This window comes from Macaca nemestrina, chromosome 12 (genome assembly GCF_043159975.1).
Source record: "Macaca nemestrina isolate mMacNem1 chromosome 12, mMacNem.hap1, whole genome shotgun sequence".
NCBI lineage: Eukaryota > Metazoa > Chordata > Mammalia > Primates > Cercopithecidae > Macaca > Macaca nemestrina.
In genome coordinates this window covers 32,453,152-32,479,930 of record NC_092136.1, presented here as the reverse complement: position 1 = coordinate 32,479,930, position 26,779 = coordinate 32,453,152, and the positions used below count along the sequence as shown (strand labels likewise).

At 40.5% G+C, this 26,779-nt stretch overlaps 1 long non-coding RNA gene across 2 annotated transcripts in view; it reads right to left on the bottom strand.

Moving 5' to 3' along the window:
• LOC105471519 (uncharacterized) overlaps positions 1 to 26,779 on the bottom strand; it is a 45,468-nt gene that overhangs the window by 15,678 nt on the left and 3,011 nt on the right. For both annotated transcript variants that reach the window (XR_011610702.1, XR_981190.3), the window contains exons 2-3: positions 23,210 to 23,360; positions 20,604 to 20,695 (exon numbers count right to left, since the gene is read on the bottom strand). This is a non-coding gene — a long non-coding RNA (uncharacterized lncRNA). The remainder of the gene's footprint in view (positions 1 to 20,603; positions 20,696 to 23,209; positions 23,361 to 26,779) is intronic.

Below are 26,779 nucleotides of genomic sequence, written 5' to 3'. Positions count from 1 at the left end.
TATTTTAAATTGGAAAACAGCTGGGCCCAGGGGCTCATGCCTGTAATGCCAACACTTTGGGAGGCCGAGGCAGGTGGATCACCTTTGGTCAGGAGTTCAAGATCAGTCTGGAAAACATGGAGAAACCCTGTCTCTATTAAAAATACAAAACTTATCCGGGCATGGTGGTGCGCACACTGGTAATCCCAGCTACTCGGAAGCTGAGACATGAGGATCACTTTGACCCAGGAGGCGGAGGTTGCAGTGAGCTGAGATCACACCACTGCACTCCAGCCTGGGCAACAGAGCAAGACTTTGTCTCAAAAAAAAAAAAAAAAAAAATCAGAAAACAACAGAACCTCCTTACTTTGATTGGAAATTAAGCATTAGTTGGCATGATTAGGTTTTTATTTTACATTGAGACTATAGAAAACTGATTTACTAACTACATTGCATCCACTTCTTTAAAAAAAGATTGTCATTGGGTTGAAAACTGCCTGTTCTGAACTTTGCAGTCACAAGTTGACAACCCACCCACTGTTTATATAGTTATATATGCTATTAATGTTTATGCCCTAAGTGCTGTGTATATGTGTTTATTTAAGAAAGTAGATGATTAGCTAAGTCAGTGCAATTTACTATTTCTTCATTGTCTATAAACACATTAGCTCTCAAATTAGTCATAACAATTTTATTTTTTTGCTAACTGGAAAGTATATTTATAACTCATTACCTAGTGTATCAAGTACCCACTATGTATGAGGTGCTTTGCTTTTGAGATGCAGCAATAAAAACCAAGATGAAGATATGCCAAGATGGATTATTAACTGGCAGTGGAAATGTAAATTATTTATTCTGGATACTAAGGCCGTCTTTTCCTCCAGGTAAAAGAGGCCACCATCCTGGGCCCTCTTAGTAACTGGGGATCTAAGATACAACAGAAAGAAGCACTTACTAGGTGCTAAACAATTAGTCTGATAAACATACCTTGATAATTATAATATATAATGTGTAATTATAATTACATAATGTAATCATATAATTAATTTATTGTTAATAAGTATTAAATAATTAATTATAATAATTAATTATATAATTATATATTATATATAATGTATCATATAATATATAATTTAAATATATACCATATATAATATATATTATATTTTAAATTGTATATTACATATTTATATATTAATAATTTATATATAGTTTATTTATATATAGTTATATAAATTTATATAAATATCAATATTTATATATAAATAAATTTTATATAAATTATAATTTATATATATTATATTATTTAAATATAATCTATTTATTATATTATTATATATTATATATAATATATAACATATGATATATAATATATAATAACATAATTAATAGATATTAATTACATATTATATTATATTATATATGATATAAATATATTATATTATATATAAATATATTATATTTAAATTATATACTATATAGTATATAATATATACAATTATATATAATATATAATGTATATATGCATTATATATTATATAATACATTATATACATATAATTATAATTACACATTATATATTATAATTATCAAGGTATGTTTATATACATTATATATTATAATCTACAACATAATTACATATATAATATATAATGTATATATACATTATATATCAAGCACACAATTATATAATATACAATACATACATTATATATACATTATATATTATATATGATATATAATACATACATCATATATCTATAATATATAATACATACATTATATATACACATTATATTATGCATGCATTATATAATATATACATTATATAAACATTATATAATACATACATTATATAAACATTATATAATATATAATATAATTATATATAAATATAATCTTATTTAACAAAATAAAGAGGATCAAAATTTTGCAAAAAATACGTCCCAAAGTCATCTCTCATCACCGTACTAACCACCTATTTCAAAGTTTTCATTATACGTTGTTATGATACGCTTTTAAGACAAGAGTCTCATAAATTACTGTTTTTTATTAAGACATAATTCATGGCCGGGCGCGGTGGCTCAAGCCTGTAATTCCAGCACTTTGGGAGGCCGAGACGGGCGGATCACGAGGTCAGGAGATCGAGACCATCCTGGCTAACCCGGTGAAACCCCGTCTCTACTAAAAAAAATACAAAAAACTAGCCGGGCGAGATGGTGGGCGCCTGTAGTCCCAGCTACTCGGGAGGCTGAGGCAGGAGAATGGCGTAAACCCGGAAGGCGGAGCTTGCAGTGAGCTGAGATCCGGCCACTGCACTCCAGCCCGGGCGACAGAGCGAGACTCCGTCTCAAAAAAAAAAAAAAAAAAGACATAATTCATATATCATAAAATTCACCTTTAAAGTATACAATTCAGGCCCAGCATGGTGACTCAAGCCTGTAATCTCAGCACTTTGGGAGGCTGAGGTAGGCAGATTGCCTGAGGCCAGGAGTTCCAGATCAGCCTGGGCAACATGGTAAAACTCTGCCTCTACAAAAAATACAAAAATTCGCTGGGCATGGTGGACTGTGCCTGTAGTCTCGTTACTTGGGAAGCTAAGCTAATCGCTTGAGTTCGGGAGGTTGAGCCTGCAATGAGCTGTGATCATGCCACTGCACCCCAGCCTGGGTGACAAAGCGAGATCCTATCTCAAAAAATAAAATAAAATAAAGCATACAATTCAGTTGTTTTTAGCAAGATTATGCAACCATCACCACTATCTAATTCCAGAACGTTTGTATCATCCCCAAAAGAAATCCCATATCCATTAGTAGTTATTACCCATTTCCCTCTCCCTCCAGTCTACTTTCTATCTTTATGGATTTGTCTATTGCAGACATTTCATATAAATGAATGGATAAATGGAATCACATAATACGTGTTGTCTTTTAGGTCTGGTTTCTTTTACTTAATATAATATTTTCAGAATTCACCCATGTTATAGCTGTATCAGTACTTCATTTCTTTCTCTGGCTAAATAATATTCCATTGTATAGATACATCACATTTTGTTTATCCATTCATCAGTTCATGAACATCTGGGTTGCTTCTACCTTTTAGCTATTATAAATAATGCTGCTAAGAACAATTGCGTATCATCAGGTTCTGGTCGACCCACAAGTTCAATTCTCTTGAATATATAACTTGGCCTAGAATTGCTAAGTCATATACTGTGTTTAATTTTTTGAGGAACTGCCAAACTGTTTTCCAAAGTGACTACACTATTTTACATTCCCACCATCAATGTGTGAGGGTTCTTATTTCTCCACATTTGCCCAACAAGCATTATTTCAAAATATATTTTAAGTTAGCTTTTTTTTTGGCCATGCGTGGTGGCTCATGCCTGTAATCCCAGCGCTTTGGGAGGCTGAGGTAGGTGGATCACCTGAGTTCAGGAGTTTGAGATCAGCCTGATCAACATGGTGAAACCTTGTCTCTACTAAAAATATAAAAATTGGCTGGGTATGGTGGTGCGTGCCTGTAACTGCAGCTACTTGGGAGGTTGAGGCAGGAACCTGGTAAGCAGAGGTTGCAGTGAGCCGAGATTGTGCCACTGGACTCCAGCCTGAGTGACACAGTGAGACTCCATCTTAAAAAAAAAAAAAGTTAGGTTTTTGTTTGTTTGTTTTTGAGACAAAGTCTCTCTCTCTGTCCCCCAGCCTGGAGTGCAACGGCATGATCCTGGCTCACTGCAACCTCCACCTCCCAGGTTCAAGTGATTCTCCTGCCTCAGCCTCCTGAGTAGCTGGAATTACAGGCATTAGCCACCAAGTCCGGCTAAATTTTGTATTTTTAGTAGTGACAGCATTTTACCATGTTGGCCAGGCTGGTCTCAAACTCCTGACCTCAAGTGATCTACCCACCTTAGCCTCCCAAAGTGCTGGGATTACAACCACCAGCAATTGCACCCAGACATTAGCTTACTTTTCTAAACACGAGGAGAAATATTAGTTCAATATCCTGTAAATCAGGAGTCCCCAATCCCCAGGCCGTGAACCGGTACCAGTCTGTGGCCTGTTAGCAACCAGGCCACACAGCACAAGGTGAGCGGCTGGCAAGCAAGTGAAACTTCATCTATATTTACAGCCACTCCCCATTGCTCACATTACTGCCTGAGCTCCACCTCCTGTCAGATCAACCACGGCGTTAGAGTCTCATAGGAGCAGAACCCTGTTGTGAACTGCGCATGCAAAGGATCTAGAATTTTATGCTCCTTATGAGAATCTAACTAATGCCTGATGATCTGAGGTGGAATAGTTTCATGCCAAAACCATCACCCCCACTCCTGGTCCGTGGAAAGACTGTCTTCCATGAAACTGGTCCCTGTTGCCAAAAAGGCTGGGGACTGCTGCTGTAAATGATAGTAGGACCCCAGATGAATTTCTATTAAATCATCTGCTAAATACCAGAAGTAATGACCCTATCAAAATTGCAGTCTGTTCAAAATGTAGCAGGACGAGCTGCAGACGAAACCCCTCAGACACCAAGTTAAAGAAGGAAGGGTGGCCGGGCACGGTGGCTCAAGCCTGTAATCCTAGCACTTTGGGAGGCCGAGATGGGCGGATCACGAGGTCAGGAGATCGAGACCATTCTGGCTAACACCCCGGTGAAACCCCGTCTCTACTAAAAAATACAAAAAACTAGCCAGGCGCGGTGGCGGCGCCTGTAGTCCCAGCTACTCGGGAGGCTGAGGCAGGAGAATGGCGTAAACCCGGGAGGTGGAGCTTGCAGTGAGCTGAGATCCGGCCACTGCACCCCAGCCTGGGCGACAGAGCGAGACTCCGTCTCAAAAAAAAGGAAGGAAGGGCTTTATTCAGCCAGGAGGGTCAGCAAGACTCGCACCTCAAAAACCGAGCTCCCCGAGTGAGCAATTCCTGTCCCTTTTAAGGGCTTACAACTCTAAGGGGGTCTGCATGAGAGGGTCGTGATTGATTGAGCAAGCAGTGGGTACGTGACTGGGGGCTGTATGCACCGGTAATCAGAAGGGAACAGAACAGGACAGGGATTTTCACAATGATTTTCCATACAATGTCTGAAATCTATAGATAACACAAGCAGTTAGGTCAGGGATTGATTTTTAACTACCAGGCCCAGGGTGTGGTGCTGCGCTACCTGTCTGTGGATTCCATTTCTGCCTTTTAGTTTTTACTTCTTCTTTCTTTGGAGGAAGAAATTGGGCATAAGACAATATGAGGGGTGGTCTCCTCCCTTAAAAACACATTACAATGCCATAGTAGTTAAAACAGTGTGGTGCTGACATAAAGACAAATGCACAGACCAATGGAACAGGATAGAACGCCAGAAATAATCCTTCATGTATATGGTCAACTGGTTTTTCTTCTGTTCTTTTGCACAAATGATTTTTGACAAGTGTGTCACAACCACACTATATGGAAAGGACAGTGTCTTCAACAAATGGTGCTGATAGAACAATATCCACCCATGAAAGTCTGAAGTTGGAACCTCACCTTACACTATATATTTTATCTCAAAATGGATTAAATACCTAAATATAAGACCTAAATTTATAAAACTCTTAGAAGAAGAAAATATAGGAGGAAAGTTTCATGACATTGTACTTGGCAATGATTTCTTGGATATGACACCAAAGGCACAGGCAATGAAAGTGAAAGTAGATACATGGGACAACATCAAACTTAAAAACTTCTGCATACCAAAGGAAAGAACAAAATGCAAGGCAACCTACAGAATTAAAGAAAATAATTACAAATTATATATCTAATAAAAGGTTAATATCCAGAATACATAAAGAACTCCTGCAACTCAAAAACAAAAAAACAAGTAGCCCATTTAAAAAATGAGCAAAGCACCTGAACACACATTTCTCTGAAAAAAATATATAAATATAAACAAGCATATGGATTAATGCTCATCATCACCAACCATTAAAGAAATGCAATTCAAAATCACAAGATATCACCTCACACCCATTAGGATGGCCACAGGAAGGGAAGGGATGGGACGGGGAGGGGAAGGGAGGGGAGGGAGTGGTGGCTGATGTCTGTAATTCCAGCATTTTGGGAGGTCGACGTGGGAGGATCACTTGAGCCCAAGAATTTGAGACCAGCCTGGGAAACACAGTGAGACTCTATATACTTTTTAAAAATTGTATAAAGATAAAGAAAATAAGTGTTGGTGAGTATGGAAAAACTGGAACACTTGTGCATTGCTGGTGGCAATGTAAAATGATTCAGTCACCATGAAAAACAGTAAGGATATTTCTCAAAAAACTAAACATAGAATTACCTTATGATCCAGCAATCTCACTTCTGGGTATATATCCAACAGATATGAAAACAGGGTCTAGAGATATTTGCATACCCATATTAATTACATTATTCACAATTACAAAAATGCCTAAATGCCCGTTGACAGATGAACAGATAAAGAAAATACAGTATATCTATACAATGGAATATTATTCAGACTTATAAATACAAGGAAATCTTGCCATATATTACAGCCTGGATGAACCTTGAGGACATTATGCTAAGTGAAATCAGCCAGTAACATAAAGATAAATACTGTATGATTCTACTTATAGGAGATATATAGAATAGTCAAAATCATGGAAACAGAATTGTGATTCCTAGAGGTTGGGAGAGGGGAAAAAAGGAGTTGTGGGATAGATACAGACTTTCAGTTTTGCAAGATAAAAAGGTTCTAGAGATCTGCTACACAAGAAAATGAAAAATAGTTAACACTACTGAACTGTATACTTAAAATAGTTAAACAGCCAGCCTGGGCAACATAGGGAGACCCCTGTCTCTACAAAAAAAAAAATAGAAAAAATTAGCCCAGCATGTTGGTACATGCCTGTGGTCTATGCTACTTGAGAGGCTGAGGAGGGGGAATTGCTTGGGCCCAGGAGTTTGAGGCTGCAGTGAGCCATGATCATGCAGTTTCTCTCCAGCCTGGTGACAGAGCGAGCCTTTGTCTCAAAAAAAAAAAAAAAAAAAAATTAAGAGGGTAAAGTCAATACTATGTGTTTTTTACCGAAATTAATGGCCATCAGTTATAAAAGTTCTTGAGTTTGATATATTGATAAATTAAATTCTTTGGAAATTTCCTCTAATTCTTTGACCTTGATTTTAAAAGTGAGGATACCCTCCCTATCCACAGTTGACTGAGCTGGAAATAATAGAAATCATTTTTGATACTTTCCTTCTCTGACCACATCTAATCATCTACCTAGTCCTATACATTTACTGAGTACCATACACATCAATTAATAGGTGCAGAAGAAATATGCATAGAAGAAAGGAAGGAAGAAATCTGTTCAACTTTCCCTTCCCCACCCCCATCTGATTTCCCTTCAGTACAAACTAATAGTACTTTTTAGACCAAGTCCTCATCACCTGTCTCTTTCATGCTTGGCTGATCTCCTTGCTCCCAGATTATTCTTCTTCTTTTTTTTTTTTTTTTGTTTAAGACAGGGTCTCACTCTGTCACCCAGGCTGGAGTGCAATGGCACGATCTCAGCTCGCTGCAACCTCCACCTCCTGGGTTCAAGCAATTCTCCTGCCTCAGCCTCCCGAGCAGCTGAGACTACAGGTGTGTGCCACCACGCCCAGCTAATTTTTGTATTTTTAGAAGAGACGGGGTTTCACCATATTGGCCAGGCTGGTCTCGAACTCCTGACCTTGTGATCTGCCTGCCTCGGCCTCCCAGAATGCTGGGATTACAGGCGTGAGCCACTGCACCTGGCTTGCCCCCAGATTCTTAATCCTCCAAACTAATCTGCACACTGTCACCAAAACTTGTCTCCTTGATTACCAGACCAGTCATGATGTGGCCCATCTTATATTTCTCACCTAGTTTCCCATTAGATCTCCCATCTCTATAATTATAGACACAACTCTGAAGCTACACAAGTTTTTTTCTTTGTTTTTGCTGAGCACACCATTTTAAGCATGCTTTGATGCTTTTATTGACCGTATTTCTTCTGCCTACCAAGAAGTCTTCCTCCTCCCCTTCCTCTTCTATCCAGTAAACATCCTTTAACACTCGAGTTTAACATAGCTCCATAGAGAAGACTACTATTTTCCCTTAGACAGTCTGAGAAACTCCTCCTGTGATCCCAAAGAATTCTGAGTGTCCTGTATTATATCACTTCTCGCATGACCATGGAATTGTTTTTAGACATCTAAGCTGTTCCCACCAGATGGAAATTGAAAACAGGTAATAGTGTCCTATTTCTCTTTTTACACCTCAATCCTAGCACACTGTTAAGTACATGTTAGTTGCCTGATAATGCTTATTTATTTTTAACCTACCCATGTCTTTGAATCTAACTTGTATCTTTTGCAGACAGTATATTGTTGGATCACGCTTTTTTAAAAGTCATTCTGCCACTCTCTGTCTTTTGAGTAGAGTTTTTAATCCATTCATGTTTAATGTCATTATAATAAAGTGGGGTTTCTTTCTGACATTTTGCTATTTGTTTTCTAAAGGTTTATGTCTTTTTTTCTTTTTCCATTTTCCATTATTGCCTTTTTTGTGCTAAATAGATTTTCTAGTGAACCATCTTAATTCCCTGAGTTTTATGTTTGTTTTTGTTTGTTTTTGAGACAGGGTCTCAATCTGTCACCCAGGCTGGAGTGCAGTGGCCCAATCATAGCTGACTGCAGCCTCAAACTCTTGGGCTCAGATGATTCTGCTCCCTTAGCAGCCTCCCAAGTAGCTAGGACTACAGGCACATGTTAACATGTCCAGCCATTTTTTATTTTTATTTTTATTTTGTAGAGATAAGGTCTCAACTGTTGCTTAGACTGGTCACAAACACCTGGTCTCAAGCAATCCTCCTGCCTTAGCCTCCCAAAGAAGCATTGAAATAACAGGTGTGAGTCACTATGCCTGACTCCCTGGGGCTTTTAACTATATATTTATTGAATTATTTTCTTAGTGGTTTCTCTGTAAATGATAATTAACATCTTAACTTAAAACAGCCTAGTTCAGATTAATGCCAATTTCATTTAAGTAATATATAAAAACATTTATCCAACATAGTTCCACTTTGTTCCCTTCCCCTTCCTTTGTGCTATTGTTACAGAAAATCTATTTTTATATGTTGAAAGCCCATCAACTCAGATCAGCACAGTTTTAAAACTACTGACTATTGCTTTATGCAACAAGATCAACACAGTTTTATAATTACTGACTATTGCTTTATGCAACTGTTCTTGTTTTTAGAGACAGGATCTTGCTATGTTCCCCAGGCTGGTCTTAAACTCTGGGGCTCAAGCAATTCTCCCACCTCAGCATCCTGAGGATTTAGGACTGTAGACACACATCACCAAAACCAGCTTAGTATTGAGTTTTTAAAAATGTGTTGATTCATATTTTTCATCAAATTGTGGTGAATTTTGTCTTTGTTTTGTGCTGCTATAATAAAATACCACAGACTGGGTAGCTTATAAACAACAGAAATTTATTTCTCATAGTTCTGGAGGCTGGGAAGTCCAAGATCAAGGTACCTGTATTTGGTGGCTGTTGAGAGCCTTCTTGCTATGCCTCAGCATGAAAGAAGGTGGAGGGCAAGCTGATATGAACAATGTGTCTTTACATGGCAAAAGAATGAAAGAAAGTAAACCTATTCCCACAAACTCTTTTTAGAGCGGCATTAATCCATTCATGAGGCCAGAGACCTCATGATCTAAATACCTCCCATTAAGCCCCCACTCCCAACATTGTTGCATTGGGAATTAAGTTTCCAACACATACATTTTGGGGAAAATATTCAGACCATGGCATTCTAGTCATTATTTCTTCAAATATTCTTTTAACTCCTTTCGCTCTCTACTCTCTCTCTGGCCACCCCAGAGAGAGAGCATCTTCATATACCTGATGATGTCCCACAAGTCTCTCAGCCTCTGCTCATTTTCTTTTCTTTTTCTTTCTATTCCTCATACTGGATAATTTCAATCAATCTATCTTCAAGTATGCTGATTTTTACTTCTTCCAGCTCAAATATGCTGTTGAGTCCCTCTTGTGAATTTTTCACTTGAGTTATTATGCTTTTAAACTCTCTCTCTCTCTTTTTTTTTTTTTTTTTTTTTTTTTTTTGAGACAGAGTCTTGCTCTGTTGCCCAGGCTGGAGTACAGTGGTGTGATCTCGGCTCACTGCAGCCTCTGCCCCCTGGGTTCAACTGATTCTCATGCTGCAGCCTCCTGAGTGGCTGGGATTATAGGCACGCGTCACCACGCCTGGCTACTTTTTGTATTTTCAGTAGAGACAGGGTTTTGCCATGTTGGCCAGGCTGGTCTCAAACTCCTGACCTCAAGTGATCCGCCCGCCTTGGCCTCCCAAAGTGCTGGGACTACAGGCGTGAGCCACGGCGCCCAGCCCCAACTCTATTTTATAATTTCTGTTTCTTGATATCCCGTATTATGTAAGATATTATTCTCATACATTCCTTTAATTCTTTAAACATCTTTTTGTCTAATTCCATGAATATATTTATAATGGGTGAATTGAAGTCTTTGGGCTTCCTCAGGGTCAGTTTCTACCAACAATTTTTATCCTGTACATTTGTTTTCCTTTCTTATTTCTTTGCATGTCTTAATTTTTTGTTGATAATTAAATATTTTAAGCACTATAATGTGGTAAATCTGGATATATACTCACCCCAAGCCAGGTTTTGCTGTAGTTTGTGTTTTTTCTGGTTGCTGCTGCTATTTGTTTAGTAACTTTCCTGGTATAATTCTATAAAGTTTGTAGTATTTACCAGGTGTGGCCACTGAAGGCTCTGCTCATTTAGCTCAGTGACCAGCTAATGATTGCACAGACATTTCCTTAAATGCTTTGAACCAATGAGTCTTCTGCCCTTTACCAAGGATCTCTATGTGTGTTTGGGCACGCTATCAATGCTTTGCAATTTATAACTCTGCCTTCATCTTCACTTCCTGCTTGTGCAGCACCTACAAGTCAGCCAGAGGTGAGAGATTAGAACCTTCTCAGGTTTTTTTCTGGACATGTGTACAGTGTGCAAATGCACATGGCCTTCTATATCTCTAGAATATTCCAGTTTTTCCTGTTGTTGCTATTCTTGTTGTTGAGACAGGGTCTCACTCCTATTGCCCAGGCTAGAGTGCAGTAGGTGCAACTTTGGCTCACTGCAGCCTCGATCTCCAGGGTTCAAGTGATTCTCCCATCTCAGCTTCCCGGGTAGCTGGGACTACAGGTGTGTACCACTACAGCTAATTTTTTGTATTTTTAGTACAGATGGAGTTCCGCCATGTTACTCAGGCTGTCTCAAATTCCTGGGTTCAAGCGATCCTCCCACTTGATCCCCCAAAGTGCTGTGATTACAGGCGTGAGCCACAGAGGTTTTTTTTTTTTAAATGTCCTACTTTTATTTTAAGTTCAGGGATACATGTACAGGATGTACAGATTTGTTAGGTAAACGTGTGCTGTGCTGGTTTGTGCGAAGATCATCCCGTCACCTGGGTATTAAGCCCAGCAACCAGTAGCTGTTCTTCCTGATGCTCTCCCTCCTTTCACCACCCACCCTCCAACAAGCCCCAGTGAGTGTTGTTTGCCCCCCATGTGTCCGTGTGTCCTCATCATTCAGCTCCCACTTATAAATGAAAATGTGGTATTTGGTTTTGTGTTCCTGTGTTCATTTGCTGAGGATCAAGGCTTCCAGCTCCACCCATGTCACTTCAAAGGACGTGATCTTGTTCCTTTATTTGGTTGCAAAGTATTCCATGGTGTATATGTACCACGTTTTCTTTATTCAGTCTCATTGATGGGCATTTAGGTTGATTTCATGTCTTTGCCATTGTGAATAGTACTGCAATGAACGGACACATCCACGTATCTTTATATTAGAATGATTCATAGTCCTTTGGGTATATACCCAGTAATGAATTGCTGGGTGAAATGGCATCTTTACCTGCAGGTCTTTGAGGAATCGCCACACTGTCTTCCATAATGGTTGAACCGATTTATGCTCCCACCAACAGTGTAAAAGTGTTCCTTTTCTCCACAACCTCACCAGCATCTGTTGTTTTTTCTTTTTACTTTCTAATAGTAGCCATTCTGACTGGTGTGAGATGGTATCTCATTATGGCTTTGATGAACATTTCCCTAATAAGTAGTGATATTCAGCTTTTTTTCATATGTTTGTTGGATACATGTATGTCCTCTTTTGAGAAGTGTCTGTTCATGTCTTTTGCCAACTTTTTAATGGGGTTGTTTGTTTTTCCTTGTAAATTCGTTTAAGTTCCTTATAGATGCTGGATATTAGACCTTTGTCAGATGGATAGATTGCAAAAACTTTCTCCCATTCTGCAGGCTGTTTACTCTGTTGGTGGTTTCTTTTGCTGTGCAGAAGCTCTTTAGTTTAATTAGATTTCATTTGTCAATTTTTGCTTTTGTTGCAATTGCTTTTGGCATCTTCATCATGAAATCTTTGCCCATGCCATCTCCTGAATGGCGCATTGCCTAGGTTTTCTTCTAAGGTTTTTATAGTTTTTGATTTTACATTTAAGTCCTTAATCCATCTGGAGCTGATTTTTGTAATGTGGTGTAAGGAAGGGGTCAAGTTTCAGTTTTCTGCATATGGCTAGCTAGTTCTCCCAGCACCATTTATTAAGTAGGGAATCTTCCCCTCATTGCTTGTTTTTGTCAGGTTTGTCGAAGATCAGGTAGTTGTAGGGGCATGGTCTTATTTCTGGGTTCTCTATTCTGTTCCATTGGTCTATGTATCTGTTCTTGTACCAGTACCATGTTGTTTTGGCTACTGTAGCCCTGTAGTATAGTTTGAAGTTGGGTAATGTGATGCCTCCAGCTTTGTTCTTTTTGCTCAGGATTTCCTTGGCTATTTGGGCTCTTTTTTGGTTCCATATAAATTTTAAAATATTTTTTTCCTTATTCTGTGAACAACGTTAATGGTAGTTTAATGGGAATAGCATTGAATCTATAAATTGCTTTCAGCAGTATGGCCATATTCATGTTATTAATTCTTCCTATCTATGAGTGTGGAACGTTTTTCCATTTGTTTGTGTCATCTCTGATTTATTTGAGCAGTGGTTTGTAGCTCTCCTTGAAGAGGTCCTTTACTTCTCTTGTTAGCTGTATTCCTAGGTATTTTTTTTCTTTTTGTGACAATTGTGAATGGGAGTTCATTTGTGATTTGGCTCTCGGCTTGCCTATTGTTACTGTATAGGAATGCTAGCAATTTTTGCGTATCGATTTTGCATCCCGAGACTCTGCTTTAGTTGCTTATCAGCTTAAAAAGCTTTTGGGATGAGATGATGGGGTTTTCTAGACATAGGATCACATCATCTGCAAACAAATTAGTTTGACTTCCTCTCTTCCTATTTGAATATCCTTTACTTCTTTCTCTTGCTTGATTGCTCTGACCAGAACTTCCAACACTACATTGAAGGGAGTGGTGAGAGAGGGCATCCTTATCTTGTACCAGTTTTAATCAGTACAATATTGACTGTGGGTTTGTCATATATGGCTTTTATTATTTTGAGGCCTGTTTCTTCAATACCTAGTTTATTGAGAGTTTTTAACAAGAAGGGATGTTGAATTTTATCGAAGGCCTTTTCTGCATCTATTAAGATAATCTTGTGGTTTTTGTCTTTAGTTCTGCCTATGTGATCAATCACATTTATTGATTTGCATATGTTAAACCAACCTTGCATCCCGGGGATGAAGCCTACTTGATCATGGTGGATAAGTTTTTTGATATGCTGCTGGATTCAGTTTGCCAGTATTTTGTTGAGAATTTCTGTTTCGATGTTCATCAAGGATATTGGCCTGGAGTTTTCCTTTTTTGTTGCAACTCTGCTAGGTTTTGGGATCAGGATGATGCTGGTCCCATAGAATGAGTTAGGGAGGAGTCCCTCCTTTTCAATTTTTTGGAATAGTTTCAGTAGAAATAGTACCAGCTCTTCTTTGTGCCTCTGGTAGAATTCAGCTGTGAATCCATCTGGTCCTGGGCTCTTTTGGTTGGTAGATTACTTATTCACTGCCTCAACTTCAGAACGCGTTATTGGTCTATTCAATGATTGAATTTCTTTGTGGTTCAGCCTTGGGAGGGTGTGTCTAGGAATTTATCCATTTCTTCTAGATTTCCTAGTTTATGTGCACGGAGGTGTTTATAATGTTCTCTGATGGTTGTTCATATTTCTGTGGGGTCGGTGATGATATTCCCCTCATCATTTCTGATTGTGTTTATTTGAATCTTCTCTCTTTTCTTTTTCTTTTCTTTTTTTTTCTGAAATGGAGTCTCACTCTGTCGCCAGGCTGGAGTGCAGTGGCACGATCTTGGCTCACTGCAACCTCCGCCTCCTGGGTTCAAGCAATTCTCCTGCCTCAGCCTCCCAAGTAGCTGGGACTAGAGGCCAGCACAACCATGCCCAGCTAATTTTTGTACTTTAAGTATTAGAGATGGGGTTTCACCATGTTGGCCAGAATGGTCTCGATCTCGACCTTGTGATCTGCCCACCTCAGCCTCCCAAAGTGCTGGGAGTCACCGTGCCCTGTGAGTCACTGCACCTGGCCCTCTCTTTTCTTCTTTATTAGTCTAGCTAGCGTCTATTTTATTACTTTCTTCAGAAAAACAGCTCCTGGATTTTTTTATTATTCAAAGAGTGTTTCATGTCTCTATCTCCTTCAGTTCAGTTCTCATCTTGGTTATTTCTTGTCTTCTGCTAGCTCTGGGGTTTGTTTGCTCTTGGTCCTCTAGTTCTTTTAGTTGTGATGTTGTGTTGTTCACTTGAGATCTTTCTAGCTTTTTGATGTGGGCATTTAGTGCTATATATTTTCCTCTTAACACTGCTTTAGCTGTGTTCCAGAGATTCTGGTTCATTGTTTCTTTGTTCTTATTAGTTTCAAAGAACTTCTTGATTTCTGCCTTAATTTCATTATTTACCCCAAAGGTATTCATGAGCAGGTTGTTCAATTTCCATGTACTTATGTAGTTTTGAGTGAATTTCTTAAACCTGAGTTCCAATTTGATTGAGCGGTGGTCTGAGAGACTATTATGATTTCAGTTATTTTGCATTTGCTGAGGGTTGTTTTGCTTCCAATTATGTGATCAATTTTAGAGTAAGTGCCATGTACCGATAAGAAGAACGTATATTCTGCTGTTTTTGGGTGGAGAGTTCTGTGGATATCTATCAGGTCCACTTGATCCAGAGCTGAGTTCAGGTCCTGAATATCTCTGTTAATTTTCTGTCTTGATCATCTGTTTAATATTGTCACGCAGCTTTGTTAAAGTCTCCTTCTATTATTGAGTATGAGTCTAATCTTTGAAGGTTTCTAAGAACTTGCTTTATGAATCTGGGTGCTCCTATATCAAGTGCACATATATTTAGGATAGTTACTCTTTCATTGAATTGAACCCTTTTCCATTATGTAATGCCCTTCTTTGTCTTTTTTTTACCTTTGTTGATTCAGAGTCTGTTTTGTCAGAAACTAGGATTGTACTTCCACTTTTTCTGTTTTCCATTTGCTTGGTAAATTTTCCTCCATCCCTTCATTTTGAGCCTATGTATGTCTTTGCATGTGAGGTGGGTGTCTTGAAGACAGCATACTGACGGGTCTTGGTTCTTTTTTTTTTTTTTTTCTCTGTTGCCAGAGCTGGAGTGCAATGGTGCTATCTCAGCTCACTGCAAGCTCTGCCTCCCGGGTTCATGCCATTCTCCTGCCTCAGCCTCCCAGGTAGCTGGGACTACAGGTGCCTGCTACCACGACCAGCTAATTTTTTTTGTTTGGATTTTTAGTAGAGACAGGGTTTCACCATGTTAGCCAGGATGGTCTCGATCTCCTGACCTCATGAACTGCCCATCTCAGTGTCCCAAAGTGCTGGGATTATAGGCATGAGCCACCATGCCCGGCCAGGTCTTGGTTCTTTATCTAGCTTGCCACTCTGTGTCTTTTTTTTTTTTTTTTGATATGGAGTCTCGCTCTGTCACCCAGGCTGGAGTGCAGTGGTGTGATCTCAACTCACTGCAACCTCTGCCTCCTGGGTTCAAGTGATTCCCCTGCTGCAGCCTCCCGAGTAGCTGGGACTACAGGCGCACACCACCATGCCCAGCTAACCACTCTGTGTCTTTTGATTGGGACATTTAGCACATTTTCTCCTTTGCCTGTGAAGCTTAGTTTGGCCAGATATGAAATTCTGGGTTGGAAATTCTTTTCTTTAAGAATATTGAATATTGGCCCCCAATCTCTTTTCACTGAGAGGTCTGCTGTTCATCTGATAGGCTTCCCTTTGTAGGTGACCTGGCCTTTCTCTCTGGCTGCCCTTAAGAGTTTTTCTTTCATTTAGATCTTGGAGAATCTGCCGGGCGCGGTGGCTCAAGCCTGTAATCCCAGCACTTTGGGAGGCCGAGACGGGTGGATCACGAGGTCAGGAGATCGAGACCATCCTGGCTAACACCGTGAAACCCCGTCTCTACTAAAAATACAAAAAACTAGCCGGGCGAGGTGGCCGGCGCCTGTAGTCCCAGCTACTCCGGAGGCTGAGGCAGGAGAATGGCATAAACCCGGGAGGCGGAGCTTGCAGTGAGCTGAGATCCGGCCACTGTACTCCAGCCCGGGCTACAGAGCAAGACTCCGTCTCAAAAAAAAAAAAAAAAAAAAAAAAAAAAAAAAAAAAAGATCTTGGAGAATCTGATGATTATATGTCTTGAGGATGATCTTCTTATGGAGTATCTTATCTTACTGGGGTTCTCTGCATTTCCTGGATTTGAATGTTGGTTTGTCTTGCTAGGTTGGGGAAGTTCTCCTGGATGATATCCTGAAGTATGTTTTCCAAATTTGTTCCATTCTTCCTGTCTCTTTCAAGTACCCCAATCCATCATAGACCCATCGATCTCTTTACATAATGCCATATTTCTTGGAGGTTTTGTTCATTCCTTTTCATTCTTTTTTCTCTATTCTTGTCTGCCTGTCTTATTTCAGAAAGATAGTCTTCAAGCTCTCAGATTCTTTCCTCTGCTTGGTCTATTCTGCTATTAATACTTGTGATTGCATTGTAAAGTTCTTGTAGTGCTTTTTTCAGCTCTGTCAGGTCAGTTATGTTCCTCTTTAAACTGGCTATTTTGGCTGTCAGCTTCCCATTGTTTTATCATGAGTCTTAGCTTCCTGGCGTTGGGTTACAACATGCTCCTTTAGCTCAGTGAAGTTCATTTTTATCCATATTCTGAAGCCTCTTTTGTCATTTCAGTCATCTCAGCCTCAGCCTAGTTCTTAGCCCTTGCTGGAGAGGTGTTGTGGTCATTTGGAGGAAAAGGGACACTCTGTCTTTTTTAATTTTCAGAGTATTTGCATTGATTCTTTCTAATCTTTGTGGACTTATCTATCTTCAATCTTTGAGGTTGCTGACCTTTGCATGGGGTTTTTTTGGGTACTGTTGTTGTTATTGTTTTCTGTTTGTTTGTTTTTCTTTTAACAGTCTGGCCACTCTTCCATAGGGCTGCTGTGGTTTGCTGGGGGTCTGCCCCAGACCCTAGTTGCCTCGGTTTTTCCCGTACCCGGAGGTATTACCAGTGAAGACTGCAAAACAGCAAAGATGGCAGCCTACCCCTTCCTCTGGAAGCTTCGTCCTGGGGGTGCTGACCTGTTGCCAGCCTGAAGGTGCCTATAGGAGGTGGCTGGAGACCCCAGTTGGGAGGTCTTACCCAGTCAGGATAAATGGGATAAGGGACCCTCTTAAAGCAGCAGACTGGCTGCTTTTTGGTAGAGCAACTGTGCTGTGTTGCAGATCCCTTCGGTCCCCAATTGATTTGGGCTCTCCAAGGCCCATAGGCTGGACTAGCTGATAAGCCTAAACAGCCAAGGTGGCAGCCTGCCCTGCTCTCCAGGGACTCTGTCCCAGGGAGAAATTAGAGCTTGGTTGGCAGTAGAACATGGGCAGAGGTGGCTGGAGGCCCTGGCTGGGAGGACCTGCCCATAAGGAGTGGATCAGGGTCCCACTTAAAGAAGCATTCTGGCCATACTTCAACAGGATAGCCTTGTTGTGCTGGGAACCACCTCTGCTCCATCATCTTGGACTCTTCAAACCCCTGGCTGGAATGGCTGAGTCGTCCAGACAACCCAGGTGGTGGCCCTCTCCTCCCCCAGGCACTCTGTCCCAGGGAAAGATCAGATCTCTGTCCATAGAAAATGTGTGGGGCTGGTTGGAGGGCCCTACTGGGAGGTCTCACCCAGTAAAGAGAAATGGACTGGAGTCCGGCTTAAAGAAACAGTCTGGTCACAATCTGACAAAGCAGCTGTGCTGAGCTGAGCTTATCCAGACTGTTTGGACTCTCCAAAGCCCACAGGCTGGAATGGTTGAGTCAACCAAACAGCAGAGATGGCAGCTGCCCCTCCCCCTGGGGGGCGCTATTCCATCTCAGGCAGGCTCTACCCTATTGCCAGTGGCTGGCTGGATGGAATTCAAGCCAGTGGGTCTTATCTTGTGAGGTGTTATGAAAGTGAGGCTCGCAGAACTACATTGCTTGGTTCCATGGATTCAGTTCCCTTCCTAGGGATATGTACAGGCCACCTTGCCAGGGATCCCGGGGCCAGAGTATGTAAAACTCCTGGGTCTCTGTGTGTGCCTGAGTGGCTGCTCTGCTGAGATGCCACACAGTTCTGTGTATCAGACCCAAGGCCCTGGTGGTGTGGGCTCACGAGGGGATCTCCTGATCCACAGGTTGCAAAGATCCGTGGGAGAAGCGTGGTTTCCCAGGGCCACACAATCACTCCCACTTCCCTCAGCTGAGGGTGAGGGTTCCCTTGGCTTTGTGTCACTCCCACGTGGGCTGTCACCCCACCCTGCTTGAGTTGTTTCCCTGATCAGTCCCAGTGACAGTACCTGAATATTTCAGTTGAAAGGTGCTGTATTCACTTGCCCCTTTCATTCATCTCCATGAGTGCTGTGGACCGCAGCTACTTCCATCTTGGCCACCAGCCCTACAGAGGTTTTCAAAGCTCCTATGGACATCTCATTCCCTAGATTTTCCTTTTAAGTTTTTTTTTTTTTAGCCAGCTTCTTGTTTGCCCCAACTAATATAACCATTTCAGGCCACGGCTGCTAGGCTGCTGCTTTTCACAGACATTATGGTTTCAAGACTGCTGGTCTTCAAGACTACCATGGAGCTGGGAGTGGGGAGTGGATTGAAATAGGGCAAGTTAAACACTACAGAGCTCACTGTCTGAGATTTCGCCATTTTTCTTCAATAAGCACTCCTCAGATTGTTAAATGTCTTTGGTTTTTTCTAGAGTTCTGAAAAACTAGAGAATGTTTGCCAGTGACCTCATTGCTTTTATGGAGAAATAAGTTTTTGGAAGTCCTTACTCTGTCATTCTGGAAGTGCTTCCCAATAAATGTTTATTTAATTATGAGGAATCACATTACATAAAGGCTTCACTTACAGTCTCGTAACACACACACACACACATACACACACACACACGCCAGAAAACAAGATTTACAAAGGAAGCAAAATTGCAGTTCCAATCCAAAATTGTCCAAGTCCCAATTTATAAGTTTCCTTTTAATATTTACTTAACTTACTTCTAGTAGGCTGTCTTATTTATGCCATTTATTAAAATCCCACCACTACAGACAGTTAGTTACAGACCTTAGTTAAAAACATAGAAAGAATGCCTGATTTCACACATCCAAATGACCCTTTTAATTTTCAAAGGCCTTGTCAAATATTTTGGTCAATGACCCAAAGAAATGTAAACTAAAAGTAACAGGCATTTAAACACCACAAAAATGCTAATATGAGTTACTTTGAAAAAAAAATCTATATATATATATATATTTATTTAAATGGTTAAGTGAATTTCAGTATATTTATGTGATAAAAGAATGCCTAGCCTATAAAAAATGTTTTATTAAAAAGCCTGTAATATGTTCTAGCATTAAGCAAAAAAAGCAAATGCAAAATTTTATATACAGTATGACCTCAATTGCATAACACATCATTAAAAATTTTTTTCAATGCCTTAAATGTTAATAATGCTTGTTTCTAAATATTCTAAATAGTGAAATTTTTCTTTTCTTTTCTTTTCTTTTTTTTTTTTTTTTTTTTTTTTGCGATGGAGTATCGCTTTGTCACCAGGCTGGAATGCAGTGGCACAACCTCGGCTCACTGCAACCTCCGCCTCCCGGGTTTAAGCGATTCCCCTGCCTCAGCCTCCCGAGTATCTGGGGTTACAGGTGCACACCACCACCACACCCAGCTAATTTTTGTATTTTTAGTAGAGACAGGATTTCACCATATTGGCCAGTCTGGTCTTGATCTCTTGATCTCATGATTCGCCCGCCTCGGCCTCCCAAAGTGCTGGCATTACAGGTGTGAGCCACCGTGCCCAGCCCTGAAATTTTTCATTATACATTTCTTTCAATGTTCTACAATATGCAATTATTTCTATGTTAAGCAATAAAAAGCAAACTCTTAAACTTTGCTTAAAACACAACTCCTTTCCTTTCCCAACTTTCAATCATAATGCTGGCTGACAATGGAGATCTGGAGAAAGAGTTATTTACCAAGTTACCATTTGTTAATGGCAGAGCCAGGACTAGAAACAATCCTCTTACCTTCAGGTCCTCATACTTCTCTGGCTAGAGCGAGCAGGTTCTTCCGTCTGTACCCATTGGTGTTTTCAGGTTGCTGGCTTCTTCAGCTTTGTCTGGGCGATATAAGGTAAAAAGAAAACTCATCACCATGTCATTCTCAGGTCCCAAGGCCCCTAGTCGGTCTGTCTTCTCTTCTCCATCCTTCAGAGTCCAGGTATGTTTGTTTTATAGATAGTAGCTAGGGTTTTTAGTTGTACTTAGCAGAAGGAATGGGGAAATGTATTTCTATTACATCTTCCTAGAAACAGAAGTCTGTACCTAATTTTCAATTTGTACTTTTATCACCACTGCTACCACTGTCATTGTCATTGTTGTCATAGTCCCCTCTTGCCCCTCCCCCTCTTCCCCTCTTTTTTTCTCCCTTCCCTTCCTTATTTTTGCTTAATTTTTTAATTATTTAAAAGCCAGTCAAATTTAGCAGTGGGGGGCTGTAAACCAACTTTAGTAACACTAATGTTAATAAGTTCTGATAACCCACTCCCATCAGACCAACCTTTCTTCTTTTCTCAAATATGGCCCACAAATCTGTAGTAAGTTTCAGGCTCCACAGAACCTGAATCCACCTCTGGTATCTGGCACATTATAAGACCTCAATGAATATTTTTTGAATGCATAAATGATTAGACCCCATATAAAGATCTCATGAAATTACAGTAATAAACAGTGAATCCTAGAAAAAAATGGTTCCCTTGAAACATTAAAAAATTACAAGGAACAAAAGTCTAATTTGAAACATCTCACAAGCAGTGAAGATAACCAGGTGTCTTCAGTATCTTGATATTTTGGGTAATGCCTTTAGGCTTTGGGGAAAAAAAAAATCAAAAAGAATTTCCAGAAAAAAAAAAAAAAAACGGCTAAACAGTGACGCATTGAGGATGCTGCTTAAGGGTTCTCAGGTGTAGTTATTACCACTGTAAGACGTCACCTTTCCTCTAAACCCTCATGTAAGTCTCACTGATCATCTATTCCAGCAGCCCCCAATCTACCTGCATACTGAAATCACTTAGAGAGCTCATTCCTAAGTGCAGAAGAGATGGAAAACTTTCAAACACATCCTACCAGGAATTATTGAAGTATATACCTCAGGATTTCCAAGCACCAATTTATAACTGGCCCCTGTCAAACTACAACTGAAAAGACCAAAGGAATTTATAAACAAAGGGGGAAAATCTGCATCAATAAAGAGGATGTGAACCAAATGCTCCAAATTTTAAAATGTCTGCTAAGCAGAGTATTGAATCACACCAGAGTGAAGAAAGACACCAGATCTGATGTTTAACTTCTCTTCCAAAGAAAGCAGGATATTTGTATGGTAAGTAAATAGAGGAGATTTGACAGAATCTAACTATCAACCCCTAACTTAGAGGAATAATGAGAGGCAGAAAGGATAGGTCACACGACTTTAGGGAGCAGTCCAACTGAAACACCCTCTCCAAACTCAAAAGGCCTTTGAAAGTCACGGGAGGCGGAGGGCCTGAGTCTAAGCATGTTCACATTAAACACTAGCCAACAGGTGAGAGGGTGTTTCCCCACCCAGGAGGAAATTACAACAGGAAAGACATTGAAAACACCATATGTATGAGTGAAAACTGGACCACATGAAAAGCTGGAAAGCTGATCCTGATATAGAGATTTTACTAAACATAAGAAAGAAACTCTGAGGACATTAGACTGTAGACCTGGTCATGTTAACTTATGCCAATGTGCTCTCTGGCCAAAGATCTGAGAGAAGGTACTCAACAACACAATAATATATAATGTGGGGACCCAAGGAGGATCTCTTTCCCCTGTTTTTAAGCAAAATTGCACAGACCTCTCCTCTTTCAAGAAAGAAAGAAAAAACTCAAAATGGAACTTGTGGGACAATTCTGCAATGTAAGAAATCCTGGTAGCAAAGGGAAAATCGTCTGCATTCCTTATTGCATCAAAGATTCATTGCATGCCTACTGTATGCCAGGCACTATTCTAGGTGCTTGGGATATGTCAATGAGTCTTGACCACATGGAGATTATACTGGGAGAGGGAGAGGACAGACAATAAAAAATAGGTATGATACTTTTTTTAAGTCAGTATATGTATTGAAAGGGATAAGAAATGTGGAAAATGTGGAAAAGATAAGAAAAAGACCAGGATATAGAGTATCTGGAGTGCTGAGGGATAGCTGTGGGAGGTGGGATCACGGTTGCAATATTTACATAGGATTCTTAAGGAAGTCGTCATTGGTAAGGTGACATTTGAGCCAGGATTTGAAGAATATGAGTTAGCCATGGTTATTGGGGGAAACAGCATTTAAGGCAGAATGAACAGATGTCTGGAGGCCTTAAAGGTAGGAATGTATGCCTGATGTGTTAACAGATAGCAAGGAAGCTAATGTGGTTGGAAAGGAATGAGGGAAGGGTAGAGTTAGGCAGTCTTTGCTGGGTTTTGAGCCAAAAAGATGATAATCTGACTTATGTTGTTTTTTTGTTTTGTTTTGCTTTTTTGAGACAAGTTCTCACTCTGTTGCCCAGGCTGGCAATTATGGCTGACTCCAGCCTCCACCTCCAGGGCTCAAGTGACCCTCTCACCTCGGTCTCCTGAGCAGCCGGAACTACAGGCGTACACCAACATGCCCAGCTAATTTTTGTCTTTCTTGTAGAGATGGGGCTTCGCCATGTGGCCCAGGATGGTCTCTGTGACTTACGTTTTAAGGACTACTCTTGCTGCTTTGTTAGGAAACTAAAAAGGGTGGCACAAAGAGGAAAAAAAGCAAGAAGACCAATTAGAAAGGTACTGCAGTAGGCCGGGCGCGGTGGCTCAAGCCTGTAATCCCAGCACTTTGGGAGGCCGAGATGGGCGGATCACGAGGTCAGGAGATCGAGACCATCCTGGCTAACATGGTGAAACGCCGTCTCTACTAAAACATACAAAAAACTAGCCGGGCGAGGTGGCGGGCGCCTGTAGTCCCAGCTACGCGGGAGGCTGAGCCAGGAGAATGGCGTGAACCTGGGAGGCGGAGCTTGCAGTGAGCTGAGATCCGGCCACTGCACTCTAGCCTGGGTGACAAAGCAAGACTCCGTCTCAAAAAAAAAAAAAAAAAAAAAGGTACTGCAGTAATCCAGGTAAGAGGTGACTGTTACTCAGGCCAGGGTGGTAGGATTACAGGTTGTGGCATTCACAACAATTATTGCAAGCCAATTATGAACCAGATTCTGAACTAATAACTACTAAGGATATAGCAGTGAAGAGAAAAGATAAAAATCCCTCCTGTCTTGGAATTTACATTCTGTGAAAAAAATCCCTTATTAGGTAAAAGGAAACTTGATGAGGTGTAAGAGGAATATCCTTCAAAATGTGCTTCTTTGAAATTCTCTATTTTAATCGTCTGCAGTGTAAGTTAAAAATGATGCAGGGGGGGCAGGGCCGGGCGTGGTGGCTCACACCTGTAATCCCAGCACTTTGGGAAGCCAAGGTGGGCGGGTTCAAGACCAGACTGGCCAATATGGTGAAACTACGTCTCCACTAAAAATACAAAAATTAGCTGGGCCGTGGTGGCGCACGCCTGTAATTCCAGCTACTTGGGAGGCGGAAGCAGGAGAATTGCTTAAACTCAGGAGGTGGAGGTTACAGGGAGCTGAGATTGTGCCACTGCACTCCAGCCTGGGCAACAGAACAAGACTCCATCTCAGGGAAAAAAAAAAATGATGCAGGGGCCAGGCGCCATGGCTCATGCCTATAATCCCAGCACTTTGGGAGGCCAAGGTGATTACCCCTCATACAATTGCTTGAGTTCAGGAGTTCAAGACCAGCAGGGGCAACAAAGTGAGACCCTGTCTCTATAAAAAATACAAAAATTAGTCAGGCTAATTTTACTCGGGAGGCTGAGGTGGGAGGATGACTTGAGCCTGGGAGGCAGAGGTGTGGCAGTGAGCTGAGATCACACCACTGCACTCTAGCCTGGGCAACAGAACCAGACCCTGTCTAATTAAAAAAAAAAAAAAAGATGCAGACCAGGCACAATGGCTCATGCACTTTGGGAGGCCAAGGGGAAAGATCTCTTGAGCCTAGGAGTTCAAGACCAGCCTAGGCAACGGAGCAAGAACCCATCTCTACAAAGGAAGGTAAAAAAAAATTGCCAGGCATGGTGGTACGTGACTGTAGTCTCACCTATTTGGGAGGCAAAAGTGGGAAGATCACTTGAGTCTGGGAGGCTGAGGCTGCAGTGAACTGTGATCACGCCACTGCACTCCAGCCTGGAAAATAGAATGAGACCCTGTCTCAAAAAAAGAAACAAAAAGATGTAAATTTGTGTATTTTATCACAATGGAAGAGAAAACAACAAGTGATTCTCAGGGTTTCCACCCCAGAAGTAATAAATCAGAACACAGTGTGGGGGACAGAAATCTACGTTTTTAATAGCTTCTATACACACGATCATTAGAAAACTTTCTTTTTGAATGTGTTTTTTAGAGTTTTTCTGAAGTCTTCGTAGACCCAGGGTCTTTGAGCGCCTCTAAAAGGCCATTATAAGGACATCCAAATCTAAATTATATCTTCCAAATTATGAGCAGATGGATTTAAATCTGTTGAAATGCAGTCATTTGAACAAATGTGTACCGAATAATGAAAACTATCTCTAAGAAAAATCTTCTTTCTTAAGGGACAGAAGAGAATATTTTCAGTGTGGTGTATATTTAATATTGAAAGCCTGGACAACAAAGTGAGATCTCTTTTCTGCAAAAAAATTTTAAAAATTTAGCGGGGCATGGTGGCGCACTACTACAGGCGCGACTACAGCTACTCAGGTGGCTGAGGTGGGAGGATCACTTGAGCCAGAGCCGGGGAGGTTGAGGCTGCAGTGAGCCATGTTCATACCACTGCACTGCAACCTGAGTGACAGAGCAAGATCCTGTCTCAATAAAAATAAATAAATATATAAAAATTAAAAAGTCAGCCTCAAGGCTAGTATCAAGGCTTCCTTCGCCCTTCCAAATACATCCACCATATAATGTACTATTGCTCAAAATTTATTTGATGGTGGAAAATCTCACTATGTATCATCCTTTCTAGAAAACAGGCTTTATCCCTTCTGTTTTCAGTGCCCACTTGCTCCACCACTTGGAACCAAAATTGGGAGTGTATATATGAGGGGTATGTTTCCGAAACACAAATAGTCTACTACTATGGCAATTTTTGGTAGGGTGAGCCTTGATTAGGGTATGAGCCTAAATTTTGTTTGTTTGTTTTGAGACGCAGTCTTGCTCTGTCGCCCAGTCTGGAGTGCAGTGGCACAATCTCGACTCACTGCAACCTCTGCCTCCTGGGTTCAAGCAATTCTCCCTACCTTGGCCTCCCGAACAGCTGAGATTACAGGCGCCCACCACCACGCTCAGCTAATTTTTGTGTTTTTTTTAGTAGAGATGGGGTTTTGCCATGTTGGCCAGGCTGGTCTTGAACTCCTGACCTCAGGTGACCCCACCTCGGCCTCCCAAAGTGCTGGAATTACAGGCATGAGTCACTGCGCCTGGCCTGAGCCTAAAATTTGAGTTAGCAAAAATTTGAGATGGAAATTTAAAGATTACACTTCCAATGTTTTAATAGTGAAAGGATGATATTATATTGCCATCTTAAGAACAAAGTTATAAAACTATGGAAGAGTTTTTACTCATCATTGTTTTACAGTGCCACAGAAACAGGAAGTGGGTTGGTGGTTTTTTTTTTTTTTTTCGGTGAATTTTGGATTGCATCAGGACTAGTGAATCATAAACTTTCTGCTCTGCTTCCTACCTCTTGATAGGTTTAGACAAGTTTGATCATAAACAAGCTTAGATCAAGTGAAGTTTTTCCCATATGCTAAACATATACTGACGTGACATACTTGTTGGCGAAATAATCAATAAAAGTGGTTTTAAAGCATTCTGTGTAAGTGAAAATAAAAAATACTATGCAAAGATTACAGCTCGGGTGTATGCTGCTGGTAGTTTTATGGCACTGAAAACAAAAAAGGCCAAAGTCTTTGCAGCTGTGCACTGATTAATGAGAAAGGGATGAAAGAAATTTCCTTTCATGTCATAAACTGGGTGATTGTGATACTTGTTAGTTATGAAAGGGTTTTTTTGTTTTGTTTGTTTGTTTGTTTTGAGACAGGGTCTCATTCT